This window comes from Pseudophryne corroboree, unplaced genomic scaffold, assembly GCF_028390025.1.
Source record: "Pseudophryne corroboree isolate aPseCor3 unplaced genomic scaffold, aPseCor3.hap2 scaffold_850, whole genome shotgun sequence".
Classification (NCBI taxonomy): Eukaryota; Metazoa; Chordata; class Amphibia; order Anura; family Myobatrachidae; genus Pseudophryne; species Pseudophryne corroboree.
This window is the reverse complement of record NW_026970429.1, coordinates 106,946-130,111: the sequence shown is the minus strand read 5'-3', so window position 1 is coordinate 130,111 and position 23,166 is coordinate 106,946. Positions and strand designations below refer to the sequence as shown.

Here is a 23,166-nt window from a genome sequence, read left to right as displayed (position 1 = left end):
AGAATGTCCGCATTGCCTTTGGAGAAAACATCAGCAAACTCCTGGTATTCCACCGGAATGAGTTCTGGAATGATAGCTGCTACTCTGACTGGAAACGTGATACATTCCTTATCACAAAAAGTACCCCAATGTGAAATCTTCCCCGACCGCCAATCAATGGTGGGATTATGAAAGGCCAGCCAAGGGTGACCCAGAACAACTGGAACTGCTGGGCAATGTGTAAGAAAGAACTCGATTTTCTCGGAATGTAGAGCTCCTACTGTAAGTAGTACAGGGGGTGTACGGAGAGAAATAATCCCATTAGACAGCGGACTCCCATCTAAGCCATGCATGGTGACACACCTACCCAAAGGTAACTGAGGAATGCCTAAGGCCTTAGCCCAAGTTAAATCCATAAAGTTTCCTGCAGCTCCACTGTCAACAAAAGCCGACACCAAAGAACTGAGGCTGCCAAAGGAAACTTTAACTGGGACTAAAAGGGAGTTATTCGAGGAGATAAGCTGCAGACCTAGGTGAACCCCCTCACAATTCACCTGGTCAAAGCGTTTCCCGACTTGTTCGGACAATTACGAGCAAAATGTCCCCTACCCCCACAGTACAGACAAAGACCAGAATTTTGCCTTCTGGCTCTTTCTTCAGGAGACAGCCGGGAGAGACCCATCTGCATGGTCTCCTCTACGTCTTCAGGAATGGAATATACACACGGACTTGTCCTTACAGGTGCTCCTTTTTCAGCCCTCCGCTCTCTGAGACGACGATCAATCTTAATAGAAAGCTCCATGAGTTTATCGAGAGTCTCAGGAGCACTGTACTGAAGGAGACTGTCTTTTATAGACTCTGATAAGCCGAGGCGAAACTGACTGCGCAGGGCTGGGTCATTCCAGCCACAGTCGTTCGACCAACGGCGAAACTCCGTACAATAAACCTCTGCAGGATTTCTACCCTGTCTGAGAGGGCGCAACTGACTTTCAGCGGACGCCTCTCTATCAGGGTCATCATACAAGAGCCCTAAAGACTCAAAAAAAGCGTCAATTGACAACAATGCCGGATCCTCTGCTCTTAAACCAAATGCCCAGGTCTGAGGATCCCCCTGGAGCAAAGAAATAATAAACCCGACCCGCTGAGATTCAGTACCCGAGGAAGTCGGTCTTAAACGAAAATAAAGTTTACAGGATTCTTTAAAATTAAAAAACTCTTTTCTATCACCAGAAAAACGGTCAGGCAAATGCATCTTTGGTTCAGGGACTACCCTTGGGGAAGCTCGCAAAAGATCTTCCTGCGACTTCACCCGAAGAGAAAGATCCTGAACCATCTGAGTAAGTTCTTGAATCTGGCTGACTAAGAGCTGACCAGGATTTGGCCCTAAACCTGTTGGATTCATGAGGCCGATAAACTCTCACAAAACTGAATGAGAAAAAATTAAACCCCGTTTAATTTTAAGTTTTGGTATGGCCGGTAATAATGTTATGATTCCAGCACTCTGGTCAGAGAAGATCTTATGGCAAGGACTGGAGCACTGGAACGGAATGCTGGGGAAGGGAGCAGGACAGGAAAATAGCCCCTGGCGCCCTAACTCTGTTGTCTCACCCGTGTTGTCAGAAATCCCCTGCAAGACTATGGTTTCTTGAGCCCTTGGCAGCCGCGTTTGAAGGGCGGATTATGTCTGCCCAACTTCGATGCCCCCCCGGTCTTAATGAGAGACAAAGGGAAACCTGAGACAGGGTGATAACAAGAGGCCCTCTAACTAAACAACCAGGCCAGGGGCTAAGCAAACTCAAAACTATAATAAGTAGACAAGTCAAAATTTCAAACCCCCTGTTATGGTGTAGGGTACCTGGCCTTCTCTGATGTAATCAGAGTTAGATTTGATTCAGTGATTTTATAAAAACAGCTAGGAAGCACAATTTAGCAGTGGGTTGCAGAGAAAAAAAATATGCTGGCAGAAAAATCCAATTGAGTGATTAAACAGCTCTTCATTTTCTGGCTTTATTTTTATGCTAACAAATTTGTTCTCTGAAAAGTGTCCACAAAGCCAAGTCTCTGATTAACACCTTTGTAAGGATGGTTTTTCACCTATTACTAAATTAAACTTGCTTCATTGGAAAGGCAGCAAGATGCATCCTCATTTCAATGGTAAGTCAACCTTCTTGCCCTATGTTCCCTGTCAACGGATGAAGACGCATCATTATCTACCGCAGTCATTTTGGCCCAATAGATATGCAAGAAGTTTAGATTCCCCTTTCTTTGCAGGTAGAGGAAGGAAAAGGAAGAGGTCTGTAGCCTCTTCAAGATCGCAGGACCAGAGATTGTCCTCTGCTTCTGCCAAATCCACTGCATGACACTGGGGCTTTCTTGCAGGAGCCCACACCAGTGGGGGCACGTCTAAAACTCTTCAGTCAGTTCTGGATTCATTCGGACCTGGACTCGTGGGTTTTACAAATAGTGTCCCAAGGGTACAAACTGGGGTTTCAAGACGTTCCCCCTCACCGATTGTTCAAATTGGCCTTAGTCAGCAGGGAGAAGGTTTTTATTCAAGCCTCTTCGTGGTCCCGAAGCCGGACGGCTCAGTCAGACCAATCTTAAATCTGAAATCCCTCAATTTCTTCCTAAAGAAATTCAATTTCAAGATGGAATTTCTCAGGGCAGTGATCTCCAGTCCGGAGGACGGAGATTTCATGGTTTTGGTAGACATAAAGGATGCCTACTTACATGTTCCCATTTAGCCACTGCCTCAAGCTACCTAAGGTTTGCAATTCAGGATTGTCATTACCAATTTCAGACATTGCCGTTTGGTCTGTCCACGGCTCCGAGGATTTTCACCAGGGTGATGGCGGAAATTATGGTTCTCCTTCGCAAGCAAGGAGTCACAATTATCCCGTACTTGGATGATCTCCTGATAAAGGCGAGATCCAGGGACCAGTTGGTGCAAAACATTGCACTCTCCCTGACAGTTCTTCAACAACATGGTTGGCTCCTAAACTTGCCAAAATCGCAGTTGGTCCCAATGACGCGGTTGTTGTTTTTGGGAGTCATACTGTTAGGCGCCGGGGTCCGCTTGATGGTCTGCGCGGCCCGGCGCCTAGCAACTAGAGACGCCGTGCACGTACAGCCGCCGGCTCCCTAGCAACGCTAGACGCCGGGCGCGCTGAGCCGCACGGACCCTAGCAACGGGGACGCCACTGGCGGACCGCGTTCCCCGTTGCTAGGCTTTAGGAAATTAAGATATTCACCTGCTCTCTGGCCGTGCAGCAAGGCAGCTGCACGGCATTTATTCTAATCAGCCTTTAGCAGCTGATTGGAGGACTCCTTGTTAAATACACTCCCAGGGCTTCTCACAGACGCCGGTAATAGCTTCCTGCATGCTGCCTTTGTTTGCTGAGAGTCTGTTTCCAGTCCTGCTGTATCCGGTCATTCCAGTCCGCAGAAGTCCGGTATTCGGGAGTTGTCATCTCATCCCAAGAGTTCGTTTGGTTCCCTGGAGTCCTGACTGATCACCGTTTTATATCCAGTGGTGTTCGTGAGTTGCGGCTCTGCCGTGTGTTGCGGCTCAGCCGCTTTACCTTTTATATTTTGTGTTTGGAGCATTTGCGGAGGGTTCCGCTTCCACAAGTCCTCTCTGGTACTTGGCGGTGCCGGGTAGGAGAATTGGACAAGTGGATATTTTGGTTGTCCTTTTTCCTGGCGGTTTCTCCGCACATATTATAGTTTTGAGTTTGCTTAGCCCCTGGCCTGGTTGTTTAGTTAGAGGGCCTCTTGTTATCACCCTGTCTCAGGTTTCCCTTTGTCTCTCATTAAGACCGGGGGGCATCGAAGTTGGGCAGACATAATCCGCCCTTCAAACGCGGCTGCCAAGGGCTCAAGAAACCATAGTCTCGCAGGGGATTTCTGACAACATGGGTGAGACAACAGAGTTAGGGCGCCAGGGGCTATTTTCCTGTCCTGCTCCCTTCCCCAGCATTCCGTTCCAGTGCTCCAGTCCTTGCCATAAGATCTTCTCTGACCAGAGTGCTGGAATCATAACATTATTACCGGCCATACCAAAACTTAAAATTAAACGGGGTTTAATTTTTTCTCATTCAGTTTTGTGAGAGTTTATCGGCCTCATGAATCCAACAGGTTTAGGGCCAAATCCTGGTCAGCTCTTAGTCAGCCAGATTCAAGAACTTACTCAGATGGTTCAGGATCTTTCTCTTCGGGTGAAGTCGCAGGAAGATCTTTTGCGAGCTTCCCCAAGGGTAGTCCCTGAACCAAAGATGCATTTGCCTGACCGTTTTTCTGGTGATAGAAAAGAGTTTTTTAATTTTAAAGAATCCTGTAAACTTTATTTTCGTTTAAGACCGACTTCCTCGGGTACTGAATCTCAGCGGGTCGGGTTTATTATTTCTTTGCTCCAGGGGGATCCTCAGACCTGGGCATTTGGTTTAAGAGCAGAGGATCCGGCATTGTTGTCAATTGACGCTTTTTTTGAGTCTTTAGGGCTCTTGTATGATGACCCTGATAGAGAGGCGTCCGCTGAAAGTCAGTTGCGCGCTCTCAGACAGGGTAGAAATCCTGCAGAGGTTTGTTGTACGGAGTTTCGCCGTTGGTACCTGCCAGGTGAGATACTATGATCATGTTGGTGCTTCTCCCAGGGCAAGGCTCACCCATTGCACTCTGGGTGTGCTGCCCCTGTGATTTCCCCAAATGTGGGAAACTTGACTGCATAATTTGTGTTTCCCCTGGTCGGCTCTCGTATAATTCAGATCTCTTTGTCTCAGGTCTCTCTCCAGCCTAGTTTGCTGTCTGTTTCCACTTCTCTTTTCTTGAGCCGCTCCCTTCTATGCCCTTGCGCACTATCCTGACTTCTCCCGTCTGCTTACTTTGTGCCTTCCAACACACAATGCAAACTACAGGTAGTGCTGCAGGGCCCACACCCTTTTACTTGCCTCACAGAGCAGCTCTGGAGCTGTTACAGTGCCCAGCTGCTGCAAGAAATCAGCTTGAATGCTTCAGGGGCTGGGGCATTGCCAACATGAGCCCCACACCGAAGGAGGGTGGGGGTGTTTAATGCGAACTAAGGGTCACCCAAGCGCCGCAAAAGGCCGCCATGCCCTGCATGCCCCTTTTCTCTTTTCATATGCAGACGAGGGTTGAAGCCAACTTTGACCCACTGCTTGGATGGCATTACCATATGCAAATCAATCTGCTGCAGGCCTTCCCCCAGGAATGCTTGCACTAGTTGTTGCATTTGGTTTGTTGTTTGGGGGTGCTTCAGTATTAGGCAGCCTTCTGCCCTCCCATGTTCATCTGAAAATATGTGTTCTCCCTGCAGTTGTTGTCCCCAGATGAGAGTTCCCTTGTGCTGCCTCAGTTGAATCTCCTTTACTTGACAGAGATGTGCCTGAGCAGCGGCCCTCCCCAGCCCTATCCCAAATCATACTTATTTTGCATAGGAGATACCATGGTCATGAAGATTGTTCTCCCAGGTTGAGGTTCATTCATTGCATTCTGGGTATGCTGACCCCTGTGATTTCCCCAAATGTGGGAAACTCGACTGCATTATTTGTGGTAGTGGGGGACTGTGTTTGTGCTTTCCTCTGCTCAGCTCTGGTAAAAATCAGATTTCTATGTCTCAGATCTTCCTCTAGCCTTGTTCTTCTTTCGAGAGTTCCCTTGTGCTGCCTCAGTTGGATCTCCTTCACTTGACAGGGGGGTGCCCGAGCAGCGACCCTCCCCAGCTCTAGCCCAACTCCTACTTACCTGCCAGGTGAGATACTATGATCAGGAAGGTGCTTCTCCCAGGGCAAGGCTCACCCATTGCACTCTGGGTGTGCTGCTCCTGCGATTTCCCCAAATGTGGGAAACTTGACTGCATAATTTGTGTTTCCTCTGGTCGGCTCTCGTATAATTCAGATCTCTTTGTCTCAGGTCTTTCTCCAGCCGAGTTTGCTGTCTGTTTCCACTTCTCTTTTCTTGAGCCGCTCCCTTCTATGCCCTTGCACACTATACTGACCTCTCCCGTCTGCTTACTTGTGCCTTCCAACGCACAATGCATACTACAGGTAGTGCTGCAGGGCCCACACCCTTTTACATGCTTTTCAGAACAGCTCTGGAGCTGTTACAGTGCCCAGCTGCTGCAAGAAATCATCTTGAATGCTTCAGGGGCTGGGGCATAGCCAACATGAGACCCACACCGAAGGAGGGTGGAGATGTTTAATGTGAATTAGGGGTCATCCAAGCGCCACAAAAGGACGCCATGCCCTGCACATCCCTTTTTTCTTTTCATATGCAGACGAGGGTTGAAGCCAACTTTGACCCACTGCTTGGATGACATCACCATATGCAAATCCATCTGCTGTAGGCCTTCCCCCAGGAATGCTTGTACTAGTTGTTGCATTTGGTTTGTTGTTTGGGGGTGCTTCAGTATTAGGCAGCCTTCTGCCCTCCCATGTTCATCTGAAAATATGTGTTCTCCCAGCAGTTGTTGTCCCCAGATGAGAGTTCCCTTGTGCTGCCTCAGTTGAATCTCCTTTACTTGACAGAGATGTGCCTGAGCAGCGGCCCTCCCCAGCTCTATCCCAAATCATACTTATTTTGCATAGGAGATACCATGGTCATGAAGATTGTTCTCCCAGGGTGAGGTTCATTCATTGCATTCTGGGTATGCTGACTCCTATGATTTCCCCAAATGTGGGAAACTTGACTGCATTATTTGTGGTAGTGGGGGACTGTGTTTGTGCTTTCCTCTGGTCAGCTCTGGTAAAAGTCAGATTTATTTGTCTCAGATCTTCCTCTAGCCTTGTTCTTCTTTCGAGAGTTCCCTTGTGCTGCCTCAGTTGGATCTCCTTCAATTGACAGGGGGGTGCCCGAGCATCGACCCTCCCCAGCTCAAGCCCAACTCCTACTTACCTGCCAGGTGAGATATTATGATCATGAAGGTGCTTCTCCCAGGGCAAGGCTCACCCATTGCACTCTGGGTGTGCTGCTCCTGCGATTTCCCCAAATGTGGGAAACTTGACTGCATAATTTGTGTTTCCCCTGGTCAGCTCTCGTATAATTCAGATCTCTTTGTCTCAGGTCTCTCTCCAGCCTAGTTTGCTGTCTGTTTCAACTTCTCTTTTCTTGAGCCGCTCCCTTCTATGCCCTTGCGCACTATCTTGACTTCTCCCATCTGCTTACTTTGTGCCTTCCAACGCACAATGCGAACTACAGGTAGTGCTGCAGGGCCCACACCCTTTTACTTGCCTTACAGAGCAGCTCTGGAGCTATTACAGTGCCCAGCTGCTGCAAGTAATCAGCTTGAATGCTTCAGGGGCTGGGGCATAGCCAACATGAGCCCCACACCGAAGTAGGGTGGAGGTGTTTAATGCGAACTAGGGGTCATCCAAGCGCCGCAAAAGGCCACCATGCCCTGCACGCCCCTTTTCTCTTTTCATATGCAGACGAGGGTTGAAGCCAACTTTGACCCACTGCTTGGATGACATCACCATATGCAAATCCATCTGCTGCAGGCCTTCCCCCAGGAATGCTTGCACTAGTTGTTGCATTTGGTTTGTTGTTTGGGGGTGCTTCAGTATTAGGCAGCCTTCTGCCCTCCCATGTTCATCTGAAAATATGTGTTCTCCCTGCAGTTGTTGTCCCCAGATGAGAGTTCCCTTGTGCTGCCTCAGTTGAATCTCCTTTACTTGACAGAGATGTGCCTGAGCAGCGGCCCTCCCCAGCCCTATCCCAAATCATACTTATTTTGCATAGGAGATACCATGGTCATGAAGATTGTTCTCCCAGGGTGAGGTTCATTCATTGCATTCTGGGTATGCTGACCCCTGTGATTTCCCCAAATGTGGGAAACTCGACTGCATAATTTGTGGTAGTGGGGGACTGTGTTTGTGCTTTCCTCTGGTCAGCTCTGGTAAAAGCCAGATTTCTGTGTCTCAGATCTTCCTCTAGCCTTGTTCTTCTTTCGAGAGTTCTCTTGTGCTGCCTCAGTTGGATCTCCTTCACTTGACAGGGGGGTGCCCGAGCAGCGACCCTCCTCAGCTCTTGCCCAACTCCTACTTACCTGCCAGGTGAGATACTATGATCATGAAGGTGCTTCTCCCAGGGCAAGGCTCACCCATTGCACTCTGTGTGTGCTGCTCCAGCTATTTCCCCAAATGTGGGAAACTCGACTGCATAATTTGTGTTTCCCCTGGTCGGCTCTCGTATAATTCAGATCTCTTTGTCTCAGGTCTCTCTCCAGCCTAGTTTGCTGTCTGTTTCCACTTCTCTTTTCTTGAGCCGCTCCCTTCTATGCCCTTGCGCACTATCCTGACTTCTCCCGTCTGCTTACTTTGTGCCTTCCAACGCACAATGCGAACTACAGGTAGTGCTGCAGGGCCCACACCCTTTTAGTTCCCTTACAGAGCAGCTCTGGAGCTGTTACAGTGCCCAGCTGCTGCAAGAAATCAGCTTGAATGTTCTTCGTTGATTGATGGAAGAAACATCTTACAAAAACTCTCCAGATTATTGACTTTTTAAAGTTTTTCTAGGAAACGTTCTAGATGAATGCTTATTAGCGTTTGTCAGAATGTACGTTTGCAAAGTGTCTCTGTGGCGCAATCAGTTAGCGTGTTCGGTTATTATCCAAAAGGTTGGTGGTTCAATCCCACCCAGGGACGTAATTTACCTTGTTATCAGATTTTGGTGATCTTTAAGTAGACAAGTCAAAATTTCAAACCCCCTCTTGTGGTGTAGGGTACCTGGCCTTCTCTGATGTAATCAGAGTTAGATTTGATTAAGTGATTTTATAAAAAAAACAGCTAGGAAGCACAATTTAGCAGTGGGTTGCAGAGAAAAAGAAATATGCTGGCAAAAAAATCCAATTGAGTGATTAAACAGCTCTTCATTTTCTTGCTTTATTTTTGTGCTAACAAATTTTTTCTCTGAAAAGTGTCCACAAAGCCAAGTCTCTGATTAACACCTTTGTAGGGATGGTTTTTCACCTATTACTAAATTAAACTTGCTTCATTGGAAAGGCAGCAAGATGCATCGTCATTTCAATATCTACTGAAATAATACAGGTTGACACCAGGAAACATTAACGCCACTGCATCCTTGCTGCTTTCTCATGTGGAAGTCTGTTTAATGTGAAAACAAGGTGATATCTAATTAGCACACAGGTAAGGAATTAAGAAAATCTTTATTTAAGGGTGAAGATGTTTCTCACAAAATCGTTGCCCCAATGCATCATTGAAATTCAAGCTGGAAAGATGATTTTAATATATCACTTGTACATTTTGTATTGCTCTTCTGGTGACAATGTAGTTTGTTTTTGTCAATTACCATTTTAATAATAGGGTAAAGAAAATTAAGTGGATTTTTGAAAGAAAACAATACTGTCAATATACTATTAAACAAATTAAAATGGTAAAAGTTATTGTACTTTAAGTAAAAATAAAAGAGCCAAAATATCAATCCCAATATTGGATTACTTTAATTAAAAAAAAATGCATATAGCAGAGGATAGTTTCAATCTGCCTACCTCTGGGTTATCGGCCCAGCATGCTTCCATTGCAGTACTCTGCTGCACATGTAAGTGCAAGAGATCCTGAAGCACTCACTCATCGTGGGAAAGTACCAATGTGTTTCTTCGTTGGTTGATGGAAGAAACATCTTACAAAAACTCTCCAGATTATTGACTTTTTAAAGTTTTTCTAGGAAACGTTCTAGATGAATGCTTATTAGCCTTTGTCAGTATGTACTTTTTGCAAAGTGTCTCTGTGGCGCAATCGGTTAGTGTGTTCGGCTATTAACCAAAAGGTTGGTGGTTCAATCCCATCCAGGGATGTAATTGACCTTGTGATCAGATTTTGGTGATATTTAAGTAGACAAGTCAAAATTTCAAACCCCCTGTTATGGTGTGGGTACCTGGCCTTCCCTGATGTAATCAGAGTTAGATTTGATTCAGTGATTTTATAAAAACAGCTAGGAAGCACAATTTAGCAGTAGGTTGCAGAGAAAAAAAATATGCTGGCAGAAAAATCCAATTGAGTGAATAAACAGCTCTTCATTTTCTGGCTTTATTTTTATGCTAACAAATTTGTTCTCTGAAAAGTGTCCACAAAGCCAAGTCTCTGATTAACACCTTTGTAAGGATGGTTTTTCACCTATTACTAAATTAAACTTGCTTCATTGGAAAGGCAGCAAGATGCATCCTCATTTCAATGTCTACTGAAATAATACAGGTTGACACCAGGAAACATTAACGCCACTGCATCCTTGCTGCTTTCTCATGTGGAAGTCTGTTTAATGTGAAAACAAGGTGATATCTAATTAGCACACAGGTAAGGAATTAAGAAAATCTTTTTTTAAGGGTGAAGATGTTTCTCACAAAATCGTTGCCCCAATGCATCATTGAAATTCAACCTGGAAAGATGATTTTAATATATCACTTGTACATTTTGTATTGCTCTTCTGGTGACAATGTAGTTTGTTTTTGTCAATTACCATTTTAATAATAGGGTAAAGAAAATTAAGTGGATTTTTGAAAGAAAACAATACTGTCAATATACTATTAAAACAAATTAAAATGGTAAAAGTTATTGTACTTTAAGTAAAAATAAAAGAGCAAAAATATCCATCCCAGTTTTGGATTACTTTAATTAACAAAAAAAATGCATATAACAAAGGATAGTTTCAATCTGCCTACCTCTGGGTTATGGGCCCAGCATGCTTCCATTGGAGTACTCTGCTGCACATGTAAGTGCAAGAGATCCTGAAGCACTCACTCATCATGGGAAAGTACCAATGTGTTTCTTTGTTGGTTGATGGAAGAAACATCTTACAAAAACTCTCCAGATTATTGACGTTTTAAAGTTTTTCTAGGAAACGTTCTAGATGAATGCTTATTAGCCTTTGTCAGTATGTACTTTTTGCAAAGTGTCTCTGTGGCGCAATTGGTTAGTGTGTACGGCTATTAACCAAAAGGTTGGTGGTTAAATTCTACCCAGGGACGTAATTGACCTTGTGATCAGATTTTGGTGATATTTAAGTAGACAAGTCAAAATTTCAAACCCCCTCTTATTGTGTAGGGTACCTAGCCTTCTCTGATGTAATCAGAGTTAGATTTGATTCAGTGATTTTATAAAAACAGCTAGGAAGCACAATTTAGCAGTGGGTTGCAGAGAAAAAGAAATATGCTGGCAAAAAAATCCAATTGAGTGATTAAACAGCTCTTCATTTCTGGCTTTATTTTTATGCTAACAAATTTGTTCTCTGAAAAGTGTCCACAAAGCCAAGTCTCTGATTAACACCTTTGTAGGGATGGTTTTTCACCTATTACTAAATTAAACTTGCTTCATTGGAAAGGCAGCAAGATGCATCCTCATTTCAATGTCTACTGAAATAATACAGGTTGACACCAGGAAACATTAACGCCACTGCATCCTTGCTGCTTTCTCATGTGGAAGTCTGTTTAATGTGAAAACAAGGTGATATCTAATTAGCACACAGGTAAGGAATTAAGAAAATCTTTATTTAAGGGTGAAGATGTTTCTCACAAAATCGTTGCCCCAATGCATCATTGAAATTCAAGCTGGAAAGATGATTTTAATATATCACTTGTACATTTTGTATTGCTCTTCTGGTGACAATGTAGTTTGTTTTTGTCAATTACCATTTTAATAATAGGGTAAAGAAAATTAAGTGGATTTTTGAAAGAAAACAATACTGTCAATATACTATCAAAACAAATTAAAATGGTAAAAGTTATTGTACTTTAAGTAAAAATAAAAGATCCAAAATATCAATCCCAGTTTTGGATTACTTTAATTAACAAAAAAAATGCATATAGCAAAGGATAGTTTCAATCTGCCTACCTCTGGGTTATGGGCCCAGCATGCTTCCATTGCAGTACTCTGCTGCACATGTAAGTGCAAGAGATCCTGAAGCACTCACTCATCATGGGAAAGTACCAATGTGTTTCTTCATTGGTTGATGGAAGAAACATCTTACAAAAACTCTCCAGATTATTGACTTTTTAAAGTTTTTCTAGGAAACGTTCTAGATGAATGCTTATTAGCCTTTGTCAGTATGTACTTTTGCAAAGTGTCTCTGTGGCGCAATTGGTTAGTGTGTAAGGCTATTAACCAAAAGGTTGGTGGTTCAATCCCACCCAGCGACGTAATTGACCTTGTGATCAGATTTTGGTGATATTTAAGTAGACAAGTCAAAATTTCAAACCCCATCTATTGTGTAGGGTACCTGGCCTTCTCTGATGTTATCAGAGTTAGATTTGATTCAGTGGTTTTATAAAAAACAGCTAGGAAGCACAATTTAGCAGTGGGTTGCAGAGAAAAAAAATATGCTGGCAAAAAAATCCAATTGAGTGATTAAACAGCTCTTCATTTTCTGGTTTATTTTTATGCTAACAAATTTGTTCTCTGAAAAGTGTCCACAAAGCCAAGTCTCTGATTAACACCTTTGTAGGGATGGTTTTTCACCTATTACTAAATTAAACTTGCTTCATTGGAAAGGCAGCAAGATGCATCCTCATTTCAATGTCTACTGAAATAATACAGGTTGACACCAGGAAACATTAACGCCACTGCATCCTTGCTGCTTTCTCATGTGGAAGTCTGTTTAATGTGAAAACAAGGTGATATCTAATTAGCACACAGGTAAGGAATTAAGAAAATCTTTATTTAAGGGTGAAGATGTTTCTCACAAAATCGTTGCCCCAATGCATCATTGAAATTCAAGCTGGAAAGATGATTTTAATATATCACTTGTACATTTTGTATTGCTCTTCTGGTGACAATGTAGTTTGTTTTTGTCAATTACCATTTTAATAATAGGGTAAAGAAAATGAAGTGGATTTTTGAAAGAAAACAATACTGTCAATATACTATTAAAACAAATTAAAATGGTAAAAGTTATTGTACTTTAAGTAAAAATAAAAGAGCAAAAATATCAATCCCAGTTTTGGATTACTTTAATTAACAAAAAAAAATGCATATAGCAAAGGATAATTTCAATCTGCCTACCTCTGGGTTATGGGCCCAGCATGCTTCCATTGCAGTACTCTGCTGCACATGTAAGTGCAAGAGATCCTGAAGCACTCACTCATCATGGGAAAGTACCAATGTGTTTCTTCGTTGGTTGATGGAAGAAACATCTTACAAAAACTCTCCAGATTATTGACTTTTTAAAGTTTTTCTAGGAAACGTTCTAGATGAATGCTTATTAGCCTTTGTCAGTATGTACTTTTGCAAAGTGTCTCTGTGGCGCAATTGGTTAGTGTGTAAGGCTATTAACAAAAGGTTGGTGGTTCAATCCCACCCAGGAATGTAATTGACCTTGTGATCAGATTTTGGTGATATTTAAGTAGACAAGTCAAAATTTCAAACCCCCTCTTATTGTGTAGGTTACCTGGCCTTCTCTGATGTAATCAGAGTTAGATTTGATTCAGTGATTTTATTAAAAACAGCTAGGAAGCACAATTTAGCAGTGGGTTGCAGATAAAAAAAATATGCTGGCAAAAAAATACAATTGAGTGATTAAACAGCTCTTCATTTTCTGGCTTTATTTTTATGCTAACAAATTTGTTCTCTGAAAAGTGTCCACAAAGCCAAGTCTCTGATTAACACCTTTGTAGGGATGGTTTTTCACCTATTACTAAATTAAACTTGCTTCATTGGAAAGGCAGCAAGATGCATCCTCATTTCAATGTCTACTGAAATAATACAGGTTGACACCAGGAAACATTAACGCCACTGCATCCTTGCTGCTTTCTCATGTGGAAGTCTGTTTAATGTGAAAACAAGGTGATATCTAATTAGCACACAGGTAAGGAATTAAGAAAATCTTTATTTAAGGGTGAAGATGTTTCTCACAAAATCGTTGCCCCAATGCATCATTGAAATTCAAGCTGGAAAGATGATTTTAATATATCACTTGTACATTTTGTATTGCTCTTCTGGTGACAATGTAGTTTGTTTTTGTCAATTACCATTTTTTTTAATAATAGGGTAAAGAAAATTAAGTGGATTTTTGAAAGAAAACAATACTGTCAATATACTATCAAAACAAATTAAAATGGTAAAAGTTATTGTACTTTAAGTAAAAATAAAAGAGCCAAAATATCAATCCCAGTTTTGGATTACTTTAATTAACAAAAAAAATGCATATAGCAAAGGATAGTTTCAATCTGCCTACCTCTGGGTTATGGGCCCAGCATGCTTCCATTGCAGTACTCTGCTGCACATGTAAGTGCAAGAGATCCTGAAGCACTCACTCATCATGGGAAAGTACCAATGTGTTTCTTCATTGGTTGATGTAAGAAACATCTTACAAAAACTCTCCAGATTATTGACTTTTTAAAGTTTTTCTAGGAAACGTTCTAGATGAATGCTTATTAGCCTTTGTCAGTATGTACTTTTGCAAAGTGTCTCTGTGGCGCAATTGGTTAGTGTATAAGGCTATTAACCAAAAGGTTGGTGGTTCAATCCCACCCAGGGACGTAATTGACCTTGTGATCAGATTTTGGTGATATTTAAGTAGACAAGTCAAAATTTCAAACCCCATCTTATTGTGTAGGGTACCTGGCCTTCTCTGATGTAATCAGAGTTAGATTTGATTCATTGATTTTATAAAAACAGCTAGGAAGCACAATTTAGCAGTGGTTTGCAGAGAAAAAAAAATATGCTGGCAGAAAAATCCAATTGAGTGATTAAACAGCTCTTCATTTTCTGGCTTTATTTTTATGCTAACAAATTTGTTCTCTGAAAAGTGTCCACAAAGCCAAGTCTCTGATTAACACCTTTGTAAGGATGGTTTTTCACCTATTACTAAATTAAACTTGCTTCATTGGAAAGGCAGCAAGATGCATCCTCATTTCAATGTCTACTGAAATAATACAAGTTGACACCAGGAAACATTAACACCACTGCATCCTTGCTGCTTTCTCATGTGGAAGTCTGTTTAATGTGAAAACAAGGTGATATCTAATTATCACACAGGTAAGGAATTAAGAAAATCTTTATTTAAGGGTGAAGATGTTTCTCACAAAATCGTTGCCCTAATGCATCATTGAAATTCAAGCTGGAAAGATGATTTTAATATATCACTTGTACATTTTGTATTGCTCTTCTGGTGACAATGTAGTTTGTTTTTGTCAATTACCATTTTAATAATAGGGTAAAGAAAATTAAGTGGATTTTTGAAAGAAAACAATACTGTCAATATACTGTCAAAACAAATTAAAATGGTAAAAGTTATTGTACTTTAAGTAAAAATAAAAGAGCCAAAATATCAATCCCAGTTTTGGATTACTTTAATTAACAAAAAAAATGCATATAGCAAAGGATAGTTTCAATCTGCCTACCTCTGGGTTATGGGCCCAGCATGCTTCCATTGCAGTACTCTGCTGCACATGTAAGTGCAAAAGATCCTGAAGCACTCACTCATCATGGGAAAGTACCAATGTGTTTCTTCATTGGTTGATGGAAGAAACATCTTACAAAAACTCTCCAGATTATTGACTTTTTAAAGTTTTTCTAGGAAACGTTCTAGATGAATGCTTATTAGATTTTGTCAGTATGTACTTTGGCAAAGTGTCTCTGTGGCGCAATTGGTTAGTGTGTAAGGCTATTAACCAAAAGGTTGGTGGTTCAATCCCACCCAGGGACGTAATTGACCTTGTGTTCAGATTTTGGTGATCTTTAAGTAGACAAGTCAAAATTTCAAACCCCCTCTTATTGTGTAGGGTACCTGGCCTTCTCTGATGTTATCAGAGTTAGATTTGATTCAGTGATTTTATAAAAAAAAACAGCTAGGAAGCACAATTTAGCAGTGGGTTGCAGAGAAAAAAAAAATATGCTGGCAAAAAAATCCAATTGAGTGATTAAACAGCTCTTCATTTTCTGGTTTATTTTTATGCTAACAAATTTGTTCTCTGAAAAGTGTCCACAAAGCCAAGTCTCTGATTAACACCTTTGTAGGGATGGTTTTTCACCTATTACTAAATTAAACTTGCTTCATTGGAAAGGCAGCAAGATGCATCCTCATTTCAATGTCTACTGAAATAATACAGGTTGACACCAGGAAACATTAACGCCACTGCATCCTTGCTGCTTTCTCATGTGGAAGTCTGTTTAATGTGAAAACAAGGTGATATCTAATTAGCACACAGGTAAGGAATTAAGAAAATCTTTATTTAAGGGTGAAGATGTTTCTCACAAAATCGTTGCCCCAATGCATCATTGAAATTCAAGCTGGAAAGATGATTTTAATATATCACTTGTACATTTTGTATTGCTCTTCTGGTGACAATGTAGTTTGTTTTTGTCAATTACCATTTTAATAATAGGGTAAAGAAAATTAAGTGGATTTTTGAAAGAAAACAATACTGTCAATATACTATCAAAACAAATTAAAATGGTAAAAGTTATTGTACTTTAAGTAAAAATAAAAGAGCCAAAATATCAATCCCAGTTTTGGATTACTTTAATTAACAAAAAAAATGCATATAGCAAAGGATAGTTTCAATCTGCCTACCTCTGGGTTATGGGCCCAGCATGCTTCCATTGCAGTACTCTGCTGCACATGTAAGTGCAAAAGATCCTGAAGCACTCACTCATCATGGGAAAGTACCAATGTGTTTCTTCATTGGTTGATGGAAGAAACATCTTACAAAAACTCTCCAGATTATTGACTTTTTAAAGTTTTTCTAGGAAACGTTCTAGATGAATGCTTAGTAGATTTTGTCAGTATGTACTTTTGCAAAGTGTCTCTGTGGTGCAATTGGTTAGTGTGTAAGGCTATTAACCAAAAGGTTGGTGGTTCAATCCCACCCAGGGACGTAATTGACCTTGTGTTCAGATTTTGGTAATCTTTAAGTAGACAAGTCAAAATTTCAAACCCCCTCTTATTGTGTAGGGTACCTGGCCTTCTCTGATGTTATCAGAGTTAGATTTGATTCAGTGATTTTATAAAAAACAGCTAGGAAGCACAATTTAGCAGTGGGTTGCAGAGAAAAAAAATATGCTGGCAAAAAAATCCAATTGAGTGATTAAACAGCTCTTCATTTTCTGGTTTATTTTTATGCTAACAAATTTGTTCTCTGAAAAGTGTCCACAAAGCCAAGTCTCTGATTAACACCTTTGTAGGGATGGTTTTTCACCTATTACTAAATTAAACTTGCTTCATTGGAAAGGCAGCAAGATGCATCCTCATTTCAATGTCTACTGAAATAATACAGGTTGACACCAGGAAACATTAACGCCACTGCATCCTTGCTGCTTTCTCATGTGGAAGTCTGTTTAATGTGAAAACAAGGTGATATCTAATTAGCACACAGGTAAGGAATTAAGTAAATCTTTATTTAAGGGTGAAGATGTTTCTCACAAAATCGTTGCCCCAATGCATCATTGAAATTCAAGCTGGATAGATGATTTTAATATATCACTTGTACATTTTGTATTGCTCTTCTGGTGACAATGTAGTTTGTTTTTGTCAATTACCATTTTAATAATAGGGTAAAGAAAATTAAGTGGATTTTTGAAAGAAAACAATACTGTCAATATACTATTAAAACAAATTAAAATGGTAAAAGTTATTGTACTTTAAGTAAAAATAAAAGAGCCAAAATATCAATCCCAGTTTTTTGATTACTTTAATTAACAAAAAAAAAGCATATAGCAGAGGATATTTTCAATCTGCCTACCTCTGGGTTATGGGCCCAGCATGCTTCCATTGCTGTACTCTGCTGCACATGTAAGTGCAAGAGATCCTGAAGCACTCACTCATCATGGGAAAGTACCAATGTGTTTCTTCGTTGGTTGATGGAAGAAACATCTTACAAAAACTCTCCAGATTATTGACTTTTTTAAGTTTTTCTAGGAAACGTTTTAGATGAATGCTTATTAGCATTTGTCAGTTTGTACTTTTGCAAAGTGTCTCTGTGGCGCAATCAGTTAGTGTGTACGGCTGTTAACCAAAAGGTTGGTGGTTCAATCCCACCCAGGGACGTAATTGACCTTGTGATCAGATTTTGGTGATATTTAAGTAGACAAGTCAAAATTTCAAACCCCATCTTATTGTGTAGGGTACCTGGCCTTCTCTGATGTAATCAGAGTTAGATTTGATTCATTGATTTTATAAAAACAGCTAGGAAGCACAATTTAGCAGTGGTTTGCAGAGAAAAAAAATATGCTGGCAGAAAAATCCAATTGAGTGATTAAACAGCTCTTCATTTTCTGGCTTTATTTTTATGCTAACAAATTTGTTCTCTGAAAAGTGTCCACAAAGCCAAGTCTCTGATTAACACCTTTGTAAGGATGGTTTTTCACCTATTACTAAATTAAACTTGCTTCATTGGAAAGGCAGCAAGATGCATCCTCATTTCAATGTCTACTGAAATAATACAAGTTGACACCAGGAAACATTAACGCCACTGCATCCTTGCTGTTTTCTCATGTGGAAGTCTGTTTAATGCGAAAACAAGGTGATATCTAATTATCACACAGGTAAGGAATTAAGAAAATCTTTATTTAAGGGTGAAGATGTTTCTCACAAAATCGTTGCCCTAATGCATCATTGAAATTCAAGCTGGAAAGATGATTTTAATATATCACTTGTACATTTTGTATTGCTCTTCTGGTGACAATGTAGTTTGTTTTTGTCAATTACCATTTTAATAATAGGGTAAAGAAAATTAAGTGGATTTTTGAAAGAAAACAAATTATGCAGTCAAGTTTCCCACATTTGGGGAAATCGCAGGAGCAGCACACCCAGAGTGCAATGGGTGAGCCTTGCCCTGGGAGAAGCACCTTCATGATCATAGTATCTCACCTGGCAGGTAAGTAGGAGTTGGGCTTGAGCTGGGGAGGGTCGATGCTCGGGCACCCCCCTGTCAAGTGAAGGAGATCCAACTGAGGCAGCACAAGGGAACTCTCGAAAGAAGAACAAGGCTAGAGGAAGATCTGAGACAAATAAATCTGACTTTTACCAGAGCTGACCAGAGGAAAGCACAAACACAGTCCCCCACTACCACAAATAATGCAGTCGAGTTTCCCACATTTGGGGAAATCATAGGAGTCAGCATACCCAGAATGCAATGAATGAACCTCACCCTGGGAGAACAATCTTCATGACCATGGTATCTCCTATGCAAAATAAGTATGATTTGGGATAGAGCTGGGGAGGGCCGCTGCTCAGGCACATCTCTGTCAAGTAAAGGAGATTCAACTGAGGCAGCACAAGGGAACTCTCATCTGGGGACAACAACTGCTGGGAGAACACATATTTTCAGATGAACATGGGAGGGCAGAAGGCTGCCTAATACTGAAGCACCCCCAAACAACAAACCAAATGCAACAACTAGTACAAGCATTCCTGGGGGAAGGCCTACAGCAGATGGATTTGCATATGGTGATGTCATCCAAGCAGTGGGTCAAAGTTGGCTTCAACCCTCGTCTGCATATGAAAAGAAAAAAGGGATGTGCAGGGCATGGCGTCCTTTTGTGGCGCTTGGATGACCCCTAATTCACATTAAACATCTCCACCCTCCTTCGGTGTGGGTCTCATGTTGGCTATGCCCCAGCCCCTGAAGCATTCAAGATGATTTCTTGCAGCAGCTGGGCACTGTAACAGCTCCAGAGCTGTTCTGTAAGGCATGTAAAAGGGTGTGGGCCCTGCAGCACTACCTGTAGTATGCATTGTGCGTTGGAAGGCACAAGTAAGCAGACGGGAGATGTCAGGATAGTGCGCAAGGGCATAGAAGGGAGCGGCTCAAGAAAAGAGAAGTGGAAACAGACAGCAAACTAGGCTGGAGAGAGACCTGAGACAAAGAGATCTGAATTATACGAGAGCCGACCAGGGGAAACACAAATTATGCAGTCAAGTTTCCCACATTTGGGGAAATCACAGGGGCAGCACACCCAGAGTGCAATGGGTGAGCCTTGCCCTGGGAGAAGCACCTACATGATCATAGTATCTCACCTGGCAGGTAAGTAGGAGTTGGGCTAGAGCTGCGAAGGGTCGCTGCTCGGGTACCCCCCTGTCAAGTGAAGGAGATCCAACTGAGGCAGCACAAGGGAACTCTCGAAAGAGGAACAAGGCTAGAGGAAGATCTGAGACAAAGAAATCTGATTTTTACCAGAGTTGACCAGAAGAAAGCACAAACACAGTCCCCCACTACCACAAATAATGCAGTTGAGTTTCCCACATTTGGTGAAATCACAGGGGTCAGCATACCCAGAATGCAATGAATGAACCTCACCCTGGGAGAACAATCTTCATGACCATGGTATCTCCTATGCAAAATAAGTATGATTTGGGATAGGGCTGGGGAGGGCCGCTGCTCAGGCACATCTCTGTCAAGTAAAGGAGATTCAACTGAGGCAGCACAAGGGAACTCTCATCTGGGGACAACAACTGCAGGGAGAACACATATTTTCAGATGAACATGGGAGGGCAGAAGGCTGCCTAATACTGAAGCACCCCTAAACAACAAACCAAATGCAACAACTAGTGCAAGCATTCCTGGGGGAAGGCCTGCAGCAGATGGATTTGCATATGGTGATGTCATCCAAGCAGTTGGTCAAAGTTGGCTTCAACCCTCGTCTGCATATGAAAAGAAAAAAGGGATGTGCAGGGCATGGCGTCCTTTTGTGGCGCTTGGATGACCCCTAATTCGCATTAAACATCTCCACCATCCTTCGGTGTGGGGCTCATGTTGGCTATGCCCCAGCCCCTGAAGCATTCAAGATGATTTCTTGCAGCAGCTGGGCACTGTAACAGCTCCAGAGCTGCTCTGTAAAGCATGTAAAAGGGTGTGGGCCCTGCAGCACTACCTGTAGTATGCATTGTGCGGTGGAAGGCACAAAGTAAGCAGACGGGAGAGGTCAGGATAGTGCGCAAGGGCATAGAAGGGAGCGGCTCAAGAAAAGAGAAGTGGAAACAGACAGCAAACTAGGCTGGAGAAAGACCTGAGACAAAGAGATCTGAATTATATGAGAGCCGACCAGAGGAAACACAAATTATGCAGTCAAGTGTCCCACATTTGGGGAAATCGCAGGAGCAGCACACCCAAAGTGCAATGGGTGAGCCTTGCCCTGGGAGAAGCACCTTCCTGATCATAGTATCTCACCTGGCAGGTAAATAGGAGTTGGGCTAGAGCTGGGGAGGGTCGCTGCTCGTGCACCCCCCTGTCAAGTGAAGGAGATCCAACTGAGGCAGCACAAGGGAACTCTCGAAAGAAGAACAAGGCTAGAGGAAGATCTGAGACAAAGAAATCTGACTTTTACCAGAGTTGACCAGAAGAAAGCACAAACACAGTCCCCCACTACCACAAATAATGCAGTCGAGTTTCCCACATTTGGGGAAATCACAGGGGTCAGCATACCCAGAATGCAATGAATGAACCTCACCCTGGGAGAACAATCTTCATGACCATGGTATCTCCTATGCAAAATAAGTATGATTTGGGATAGGGCTGGGGAGGGCCGCTGCTCAGGCACATCTCTGTCAAGTAAAGGAGATTCAACTGAGGCAGCACAAGGGAACTCTCATCTGGGGACAACAACTGCAGGGAGAACACATATTTTCAGATGAACATGGGAGGGCAGAAGGCTGCCTAATACTGAAGCACCCCCAAACAACAAACCAAATGCAACAACTAGTGCAAGCATTCCTGGGGGAAGGCCTGCAGCAGATTGATTTGCATATGGTAATGCCATCCAAGCAGTGGGTCAAAGTTGGCTTCAACCCTCGTCTGCATATCAAAAAAGAGAAAAGGGGCGTGCAGGGCATGGCGGCCTTTTGCGGCGCTTGGATGACCCCTAGTTCGCATTAAACACCTCCACCCTCCTTCGGTGTGGGGCTCATGTTGGCTATGCCCCAGCCCCTGAAGCATTCAAGCTGATTTCTTACAGCAGCTGGGCACTGTAACAGCTCCAGAGCTGCTCTGTAAGGCAAGTAAAAGGGTGTGGGCCCTGCAGCACTACCTGTAGTTTGCATTGTGCATTGGAAGGCACAAAGTAAGCAGACGGGAGAAGTCAGGATAGTGCGCAAGGGCATAGAAGGGAGCGGCTCAAGAAAAGAGAAGTGGAAACAGACAGCAAACTAGGCTGGAGAGAGACCTGAGACAAAGAGATCTGAATTATACGAGAGCCGACCAGGGGAAACACAAATTATGCAGTCAAGTGTCCCACATTTGGGGAAATTGCAGGAGCAGCACACCCAGAGTGCAATGGGTGAGCCTTGCCCTGGGAGAAGCACCTTCATGATCATAGTATCTCACCTGGCAGGTAAGTAGGAGTTGGGCTAGAGCTGGGGAGGGTCGCTGCTCGGGCACCCCCCTGTCAAGTGAAGGAGATCCAACTGAGGCAGCACAAGGGAACTCTTGAAAGAGGAACAAGGCTAGAGGAAGATCTGAGACAAATAAATCTGACTTTTACCAGAGCTGACCAGAGGAAAGCACAAACATAGTCCCCCTCTACCACAAATAATGCAGTCGAGTTTCCCACATTTGGGGAAATCACAGGGGTCAGCATACCCAGAATGCAATGAATGAACCTCACCCTGGGAGAACAATCTTCATGACCATGGTATCTCCTATGCAAAATAAGTATGATTTGGGATAGGGCTGGGGAGGGCCGCTGCTCAGGCACATCTCTGTCAAGTAAAGGAGATTCAACTGAGGCAGCACAAGGGAACTCTCATCTGGGGACAACAACTGCAGGGAGAACACATATTTTCAGATGAACATGGGAGGGCAGAAGGCTGCCTAATACTGAAGCACCCCCAAACAACAAACCAAATGCAACAACTAGTACAAGCATTCCTGGGGGAAGGCCTGCAGCAGATGGATTTGCATATGGTGATGTCATCCAAGCAGTGGGTCAAAGTTGGCTTCAACCCTCATCTGCATATGAAAAGAGAAAAGGGGCGTGCAGGGCATGGCGGCCTTTTGCGGCGCTTGGATGACCCCTAGTTCGCATTAAACACCTGCACCCTCATTCGGTGTGGGGCTCATGTTGGCTATGCCCCAGCCCCTGAAGCATTCAAGCTGATTTCTTGCAGCAGCTGGGCACTGTAACAGCTCCAGAGCTGCTCTGTAAGGCAAATAAAAGGGTGTGGGCCCTGCAGCACTACCTGTAGTTCGCATTGTGCGTTGGAAGGCACAAAGTAAGCAGACGGGAGAAGTCA

The 23,166-nt window shown here is 42.7% G+C and overlaps 15 non-coding genes across 15 annotated transcripts; 7 read left to right on the top strand and 8 right to left on the bottom strand.

Annotated features, from left to right (window-relative positions):
• Window positions 1-4,581: 4,581 nt before the first annotated feature.
• LOC135043042 (U1 spliceosomal RNA) lies at window positions 4,582-4,744 on the top strand. The gene has a single exon (XR_010236068.1). It is a non-coding gene; the product is annotated as a U1 spliceosomal RNA (small nuclear RNA).
• Window positions 4,745-5,415: 671 nt separating this feature from the next.
• Window positions 5,416-5,579, top strand: LOC135043031 (U1 spliceosomal RNA). The gene has a single exon (XR_010236057.1). It is a non-coding gene; the product is annotated as a U1 spliceosomal RNA (small nuclear RNA).
• Window positions 5,580-5,731: 152 nt separating this feature from the next.
• Window positions 5,732-5,894, top strand: LOC135043035 (U1 spliceosomal RNA). The gene has a single exon (XR_010236061.1). It is a non-coding gene; the product is annotated as a U1 spliceosomal RNA (small nuclear RNA).
• A 670-nt stretch (window positions 5,895-6,564) lies between these two features.
• On the top strand, window positions 6,565-6,728 carry LOC135043034 (U1 spliceosomal RNA). Its single transcript, XR_010236060.1, has one exon. It is a non-coding gene; the product is annotated as a U1 spliceosomal RNA (small nuclear RNA).
• A 152-nt stretch (window positions 6,729-6,880) lies between these two features.
• On the top strand, window positions 6,881-7,043 carry LOC135043036 (U1 spliceosomal RNA). The gene has a single exon (XR_010236062.1). It is a non-coding gene; the product is annotated as a U1 spliceosomal RNA (small nuclear RNA).
• A 671-nt stretch (window positions 7,044-7,714) lies between these two features.
• On the top strand, window positions 7,715-7,878 carry LOC135043028 (U1 spliceosomal RNA). The gene has a single exon (XR_010236054.1). It is a non-coding gene; the product is annotated as a U1 spliceosomal RNA (small nuclear RNA).
• A 152-nt stretch (window positions 7,879-8,030) lies between these two features.
• On the top strand, window positions 8,031-8,193 carry LOC135043041 (U1 spliceosomal RNA). The gene has a single exon (XR_010236067.1). It is a non-coding gene; the product is annotated as a U1 spliceosomal RNA (small nuclear RNA).
• Window positions 8,194-18,663: 10,470 nt separating this feature from the next.
• On the bottom strand, window positions 18,664-18,822 carry LOC135043038 (U1 spliceosomal RNA). The gene has a single exon (XR_010236064.1). It is a non-coding gene; the product is annotated as a U1 spliceosomal RNA (small nuclear RNA).
• Window positions 18,823-18,974: 152 nt separating this feature from the next.
• LOC135043030 (U1 spliceosomal RNA) lies at window positions 18,975-19,138 on the bottom strand. The gene has a single exon (XR_010236056.1). It is a non-coding gene; the product is annotated as a U1 spliceosomal RNA (small nuclear RNA).
• Window positions 19,139-19,808: 670 nt separating this feature from the next.
• Window positions 19,809-19,971, bottom strand: LOC135043040 (U1 spliceosomal RNA). Its single transcript, XR_010236066.1, has one exon. It is a non-coding gene; the product is annotated as a U1 spliceosomal RNA (small nuclear RNA).
• A 152-nt stretch (window positions 19,972-20,123) lies between these two features.
• Window positions 20,124-20,287, bottom strand: LOC135043033 (U1 spliceosomal RNA). The gene has a single exon (XR_010236059.1). It is a non-coding gene; the product is annotated as a U1 spliceosomal RNA (small nuclear RNA).
• A 671-nt stretch (window positions 20,288-20,958) lies between these two features.
• On the bottom strand, window positions 20,959-21,121 carry LOC135043039 (U1 spliceosomal RNA). Its single transcript, XR_010236065.1, has one exon. It is a non-coding gene; the product is annotated as a U1 spliceosomal RNA (small nuclear RNA).
• A 152-nt stretch (window positions 21,122-21,273) lies between these two features.
• LOC135043029 (U1 spliceosomal RNA) lies at window positions 21,274-21,437 on the bottom strand. Its single transcript, XR_010236055.1, has one exon. It is a non-coding gene; the product is annotated as a U1 spliceosomal RNA (small nuclear RNA).
• Window positions 21,438-22,110: 673 nt separating this feature from the next.
• On the bottom strand, window positions 22,111-22,273 carry LOC135043037 (U1 spliceosomal RNA). The gene has a single exon (XR_010236063.1). It is a non-coding gene; the product is annotated as a U1 spliceosomal RNA (small nuclear RNA).
• A 152-nt stretch (window positions 22,274-22,425) lies between these two features.
• LOC135043032 (U1 spliceosomal RNA) lies at window positions 22,426-22,589 on the bottom strand. The gene has a single exon (XR_010236058.1). It is a non-coding gene; the product is annotated as a U1 spliceosomal RNA (small nuclear RNA).
• Window positions 22,590-23,166: the final 577 nt, after the last annotated feature.